Source organism: Gymnoscopelus braueri (genome assembly GCF_963280865.1).
Source record: "Gymnoscopelus braueri genome assembly, contig: SCAFFOLD_202, whole genome shotgun sequence".
In the NCBI taxonomy this organism is placed as follows: domain Eukaryota; kingdom Metazoa; phylum Chordata; class Actinopteri; order Myctophiformes; family Myctophidae; genus Gymnoscopelus; species Gymnoscopelus braueri.
Genome location: NW_027660420.1, coordinates 48,344 through 56,060, shown reverse-complemented (window position 1 = coordinate 56,060; position 7,717 = coordinate 48,344). Strand labels below are relative to the sequence as shown.

Genomic DNA, 7,717 nt, shown 5'->3' with positions numbered 1-7,717 from the left:
TCGGTGTCAGTCAGCTGCAGTCACTGACGTTACTCTTGAGTCTTTTACCTGCTTTTTACTAACTTTTACTAACACTAACTTTACAAAGATGTATAGTTATTTAGTAATTAAACCAAGCAGGTAAAGAGTAACGTCAACAGACGGACAGAACCGCAACAGCTGCTGACTGAGTCTGACACCGCAGCAATGGCGCGCTACCTACAGGGCAGCGCTCCGTGGATTAGTGTATAACTAAAAGGCTTTACACTCCAGTGTCGCCTTCTTCCTTCTCACTCTCCTGCAGATAGTGATGCTTGCCCTCTGCAGCAGGGGGGTTTGTCTGGTGAAGAGTTCGTAGTTTGTGCGAACACGGTTGGACTTCGGCTCCACACACTTCCTTCCTTTTCATCCAGGGCAGTTTGACATGAAGCCATTATTTTGGACAGCCGTCCGGCGCGCCACTTTGGTGAAGTTATTTTAAAGGCAGTCTTGTCTTCATCACTCTCTTCATCACTGACAAAGTTCGCGTCCGCACCACTGAGGTAGTCCAAGTCCTCTCTCTCTCCTCCCTTCTGCCCAATCTTGACCCGTTTCTTGAAAAGCTGTGTAACAGATGAGAAGAGGAGGTTAGACTTTTAAAGCGATCAACAAAACTAAATAAGTAAATACAGTATGAGGGTTATATTATGGCTAGCTCTAGTCCCGAGCATTAGAAAGTTCTCGCTAACCTCTGGACCAGGAACAGTGCATTTTCCATTGACTGTAAAATGAACAGGTGTACATTATGACAAGGGCTCCCAAGCTTTTCAGGCTGTGACCCCCCTTCATAATATTTGAACTGGGGACCCCCCACCCTGACAAGCACTTGGAATTTTAGGAGTTGAGGCATTACATTTAGTTGACACGGTTCCACAGATAAATGTTGTGAAAATAGCTGATCTACAAACTCACAACTTGAGGACGTCCTCAGAGTTACTACAGGGGGTCCGCCAAATCTTTGTTTGATATGATTTTTTTTTTTACATTAACCACTTGAACCCTAGCATCCCTTTTCTGAGGAGAACTTTAGCCAGAAAAAAGATCAGCAAAAGTTTATCTGAAACACAATTTTATACAATATAGAGGGGGTCCCTGCTTCAACTCTCTCTCAGCTTGGCCTGAAAACGTTGAAGACCCCTGCGTTAAACAGTATGTTGGTTTGTTTACTGTCGAATGTACCCCCCAAAATCATTTGGGTCCCCGACCCCCAGTTTGGGAACCATTGAGAGTAGGATCACTACACTTGAGAAAACCTAAGTATGATTTTGATATTCACTGAAACAAGGCAGTTTTATGATGCTGAAAGCCTATTGTCTATGGTGGGAAGCCTTTTATAACCCCACCTTTTGTGTAAAATTCACATTTTGGCCAGGAAATAAAACGTCCTGACAGAAAAGCTTTGATTCACTCAAGTGTGCCACCGATCTGGACTGGACAATAAAAAAATGCTATGACAGATCTGTAGAATAGGCTTAAAGGTAGGGTAAGTGATTTGCTTTGGTTAAAATAAGTGTTAAATAGCTCTATATTGTGATAGTACTCATTGCTATAGAGTGTTTGTTCAGTAACAGGAGTCTCCTTGTCTCTCCACCTCTTTATTAAACAGAAAATGCATTTTAGTTTCAGTTCAATTTTATCCAACCAGGACAGAGAACTCAATCAGGATACAGATTAAACAAGTGAAATTGGAAGTGATGACACTAAGAAATGAGCAGACAAAATTGGAACTGGAACACTATACAAATTAAGCTAAAAAAAATTACTTTCTCCTGATTGGCTGAGATTTTGACACCTACCGAAACATTTATTTTCTGTTTATTAAAGAGCTGGAGAGACAGGGAGACATCTGTTACTGAAAAAACACTCTATAGCAATGATTACTATCAGAATATAGTATTTTAACCTTTTAACAAAATACTTTTAGTTTTAACCAAAAAATATCACTTACCCTACCTTTAAGATCAGAAACCCATGTTTTTGTTTTGGCGAGTAGTGAAACTAGTATATTGTTTATTTTTTACTACTAATATAGCTCTGGACCAGAGCTATATTATGGCAGCTACACAACCCAAGCTATAAACATTGTATGACCCCTCTGCTTTGTCTCCTCCAGTGTATTTCTCAGTAATTACCACCTCACTGTTATATCCCTTACATAAAAAAGGTAATTGATAATTCACGTGATCAATAAAATGCAACAGTAATAGAGCAGGGCAATAACTCACCCGATCTTTCCTGCTGGTAAGGGTCTTTATCCAGTTCCATCTTCTGAGCGGCTTTGATGTTCTCATAAGCCCTGTTGCAGGCTCCTAGTGAATGAAAATTACAACACAAATACCAAGTTATGAACTCTAAATGTATTATAGTAAGGCATCTCAAAAGGATAGTGATCACTCAAAGAAATGAGCAGACAAAATGTAAACTGGCAAACAAAATGGGGGTACTCTCCTGATGAACATTTATTTTCTGTTTATTTGAGAGCAAGAAGAGACCCCTGTTATTTAGCAAACACTATAGAAATTACCATTTGAATAGAAAACTAACCTTTTTAACAAAAACAACAATATAACATTTTGCAATATTAGATGGTTAGTGTGCCATCTGTTATCTTTAACAGTGTCAAATCAACACTAATCTACAATGTAGGTATTTAGCAGACGCTTTTTATCCAGAGCGACTTGCAGTAAGCAAGGTAACGCATACATAGGAAATACCTCACGATCACAGGTAAGCAGCAGGTCATCCAATTGTTAAAATTACAAGCAATTTAAGGACATAAGTCCCCAAATTAACGTGATATCAGACTTACTTCTGACTAGGCTGGTGGTCCACTGGGGCTCTGAGTCGTGAATAGCCTGCATCACAGCCTGGGTCACCACCTCATTGTGAGCAGTACGGAAGCTGTGGAAAATCACACTTTTAAGATACCCCTCATTCAGCATAATATTTTTTTCCTAAAATGTTTATCCCACGATTTTGTAACCCCATTTTTTACACCCAGTGCCAATTGTCTATGTAATCCTGGGCACTACCTTCCCTCTGCCAACCTAGGGAGGCCAGGGCCGAGCTCATGCCTCCTTCAATGCATGAGAGCCAACTGACCTTCTTATCACCTGACAGGGGAGAGTTTCCCTGGTTGGACGTAGCGCGTGGAAGGAACACGTTATTCCAACCAGTTCCTTTCCCCTCCATCAGGTGCCCCGGCTGGCCAGGGGGAGGCAGTATTGAGACCAGGATTACTGCATGTTTTTGTGAGGGTATCTACCCTAGGAGACACGGGGAGAACATGCAAACTCCACACAGAGAGGCCCTTTCGCCAACCCCACCTAGGGTATGGGCACTGATATTTTCAGCATAACATGATACAAAAGTGTTATGTTATTTCACAAACAGAGGCATTTCAGAGGTGGGGGGGGGGGGTGGGAACATACCTGTCCTCCGGCTGGACCTGCCATCTCTCTCCGAGGCTTCTATAGATTTAACGGACGGTGGTCTGTAGGGACATTAATACAGTGGTGTCAGTCTAACTGTACTTTTCAGGCCCTGACCCCCCAAAATAATCATATTTGAACTGGGGACCCCCCACCTTGACAAGCACTTGGAATTGTAGGCATTACATTTAGTTTGACTCGGTTCCACAGATAAATATTGTGAAAATATCCGAACTACAAGCTCACAACGCCTAGCACTGCTAGGCGTGAGCTTGTAGATCGGCTGATTTCACAATATTTGCCTATTTTTTACATAATATTTGGCCAATTTGGTATTAAAAGGTCTTAAATTCCTTAAATTGTAACTTTATAAATGTGCAGATACCCTGTATACACTGTATGTTGGTGTGTTTACTGTTGAGTGAGAAAACAATGTTGCACATTAAGCTAATCATCTGGGGACCCCCCTGGGAGTCCAGACCCACAGGTTGAGAACCACTGCTCTAGGGTCTAGGCACCTAGCTCTCCTTACGCTTTACTTTGGGATATACTCCATACATCAAAACGGCTCACGATGTGAGCCGTTGTGAGCTTGTAGATCGGCTATCGAGGTATTAAAAGGTCTTAAAAGTCCTTAAATTGTAACTTTATAAATGTGCAGGTACCCTGTATACAATTTTACTGTATGTTGGTTTCTTTACTGTCGAGTGAGAAAACAATGTTGCACTAAGGTAATCATCTGGGGACCCTCCAAATCATTTGGGGACCCCCAGTTTGGGAACCATTGCAAGTATGATCACTACACTTGAGTAAACATAAGTATGATTTTGATATTCGCTTAAACAAAGGCAGTTTCATGATGCTGAAAGCCTATTGTCTATGGTGGGAAGCCTCTCAGACCCCCACATTTTGTGTAAAATCCACTTTTTGGGAAGGAAATAAAATATGTCCACCAGACAGAGAATCTTTGATTCACTCAAGTGTGTTTATTCAAGTCCTGCATCACCCTGTTAGCGTATTTCTCAGTAATGACCACCTCACTGTTAATTATCCCTTACATAAAAAGGCAATTGATAATACACGTGATCAATCAAATGCAATAGTAATAGAGCAGGGCAATAACTCACCCGATCTGTCCTGCTGGTAAGGGTCTTCGTCTTTTTTATGTCCTCCGGTCCCGTCCAGCTCCATCTTTTCACTGCCTCCTAGTGAATGAAAATTACAACACAAATACCATGTTATGAACTCTAAGTGTATTATATTAAGACATCTCAAAAGGATAGTATTAGTGATCACTCAAAATGCAAACTAAATGGGAGTACTCTCCTGATGATGAAATGTATTTTGTTTATTTGAGAGCTAGAAGAGACAGGGAGACTCCTGTTATTTAGCAAACACTATAGAAATGATTACCATTTGAATAGCAAACTAACCTTTAAAAAAAAAGGGGAAAAAAAGAAAAAAAACACTTACACCAATATTACATTTTGCAATATTAGATGGTCAGTGTGCCATCTGTCATCTTTAACCGTGTCAAATCAACACTAATGAACAATGTAGGCATTTAGCAGACACTTTGTATCCAGAGCGACTTACATTAAGCAAGGTTATCACATACATGCAGAGAGACAGTGTAGTGCCTCAGTAAAGTAGGATCACAGGTAAGCCAGGTCATCAAATTGTTAAAATCACAACCAATTTAAGGTCATATTACTACTCAGATTAACAGCCTGATATAAAACTTACTTTGGAGTTGGTGGAGGCTCAACTTTGGTGTCTGAAATCCTCTATTGTCTGGATCACAGCAGTTGTAACCTCCTCCTTATGAAGCGTTCGGAAGCTGAAGACAGACACACACACACACACACACACACACACACACACACACACACACACACACACACACACACACACACACACACACACACACACACACACACACACACACACACACACACACAGATGCATTTAAAAACCAAGACCAGACCAAGGCATGTATGAATACAGTGGTGTCCAAGGCAATTATGTGCTGTGGAAGGCAGATAATGTTAATTATAATTGGATGCTTGGTCAAACATATCAATAATAATTTAGAAACAAATATAGTCTGGGAAAGCCAGACGATCAGAGATCTCTGCCTACTGACATGTCTGTGGTCATCTAAATTCAAAATGGTCACCATTATGTTAAATATATGGACTCAAGGCAGACTGTCTCACGATTATAAACATTTTGATATTGACCATTTGAGTACATACTGTACAGCTACCTTCACCAGTGGAATGCAAGTATGGATTAAAATTGTAAATACTAGTAGCCCACCAATTTGGAATGAGTAAAATGATTTTTCTCAACATCTGCTGCCTTTTAAAATGTACATGTTTTGGGGGGTCTTTTTTGGATTGAGATGGTCCAGGGGCTGGGTCTGGCCCCCAGGCCCATGTAAAGACTACGCAATAAAGTGTATGAATGGTACCAATAAATGGACTCAATTACGCCCCATCTTAGGTGTGCGCTGGTGTCACACAAAAATAGCTGATCTACAAGTGATGCAACACATTGTGAGCTTGTAGACCAGCCATTTTTAATACAGGCACCTTGTGCAACAAAGTATAAACCAGGCTTTATGGTTCATTTGTATCTCTGAGTTAAATTGTGTATCAACGTGTTAATCTTTGTATACAGTCAAATAAATTATTATGACATGACATCACAGAAATTTAACAGATGCCTGTTAAGTTGCACTGACAAGACTATTCATTCATATTCACACTTGATAGTGTAAATATACTCATAGTATTGACAGTAGCAATAATCTACTGAGTCATTATATTCACTGCTGATGGTTTAACACAGCCACAATTGGCACAGTGTACAGTAGGCTACAATAATTTAGATTACATTAGTAAAGGTCAATTGTAATGGTATTTGCCTTATTTTCTCACTGTTTGCCCAGATTATTACTATCTCTATTAATTACCTGTCTCTGCACCAAAAGGTAGACACAAACAAGAAATAGCATAAGAGATTGGATGACAGCTCATTTTGGTTAAAGGTAGGGTAAGTGATATTTTTGGGTTAAAACAAACAATTTTTAAGGTTAAAGTACTATATTGTGATAGTAATCATTGGTACTGTATAGCAGGGGTCTTCAACAGGGGGTCCTCAGAGTTACTACAGGGGGGCCAACACATGTTTGTGTGATAGGAACTTTTTTTTTTAACCTGTTGAAACCTAGAATTCCTTTTCTGAGGGGAACATTAGCCAAAAATAGCAGATCTACAAGCTTGTAGATCGGCATTTCAGTTTGGTTAACAGTTACTGAACAAAATCTCTATAGCAATGATTACTGTCACACAATATAGAGCTACTTAACACTGTTACTGAACAAACACTATAGCTACTATCACAATATAGAGCTATTTAACACTGTTACTGAACAAACACTCTATAGCAATGAGTACTATCACAATATAGAGCTATTTAACACTGTTACTGAACAAACACTCTATAGTAATGAGTACTATCACAATATAGAGCTATTTAACACTGTTACTGAACAAACACTCTATAGCAATGAGTACTATCACAATATAGAGCTACTTAACACTGTTACTGAACAAACACTCTATAGCAATGAGTACTATCACAATATAGAGCTACTTAACACTGTTACTGAACAAACACTCTATAGCAATGATTACTATCACAATATAGAGCTACTTAACACTGTTACTGAACAAACACTCTATAGCAATGAGTACTATCACAATATAGAGCTACTTAACACTGTTACTGAACAAACACTCTATAGCAATGAGTACTATCACAATATAGAGCTATTTAACACTGTTACTGAACAAACACTATAGCTACTATCACAATATAGAGCTATTTAACACTGTTAATGAACAAACACTCTATAGCAATGAGTACTATCACAATATAGAGCTATTTAACACTTATTTTAACCAAAGAAAATCACTTCCCCTATGCCTTTAATTAAGTAAAAATACACGGTAGATTATCAAAGTGGGGTCCAGGGAGGGACCACCAGAGCTTTCTGAGGGGGTTCCCTAGCTATATTAGTTAATATAGCATGAAAAAAACAGTTTAACCACCCTATTACATCAGCTATTTGAAAATAGCAGATCTACAAGCTCAGGTTGCAAATATTTTCAGAAGGGGGTCTGCAGCCAAATAGCCTCTATTTTGGATTTGGGGGTCCTTGACATGAAGGACCACTGCATTTTCATGAGAAAATATAA

General features: G+C 39.4%; 1 long non-coding RNA gene across 1 annotated transcript; it reads right to left on the bottom strand.

The window, feature by feature from the left end:
- Positions 1-348: 348 nt before the first annotated feature.
- Positions 349-4,656, bottom strand: LOC308081572. The gene is made up of 5 exons (XR_013932868.1): positions 4,577-4,656; positions 3,450-3,511; positions 2,828-2,919; positions 2,244-2,327; positions 349-581 (listed from the first exon to the last, which is right to left on the bottom strand). It is a non-coding gene; the product is annotated as an uncharacterized lncRNA (long non-coding RNA).
- Between the last annotated feature and the right edge of the window lie 3,061 nt (positions 4,657-7,717).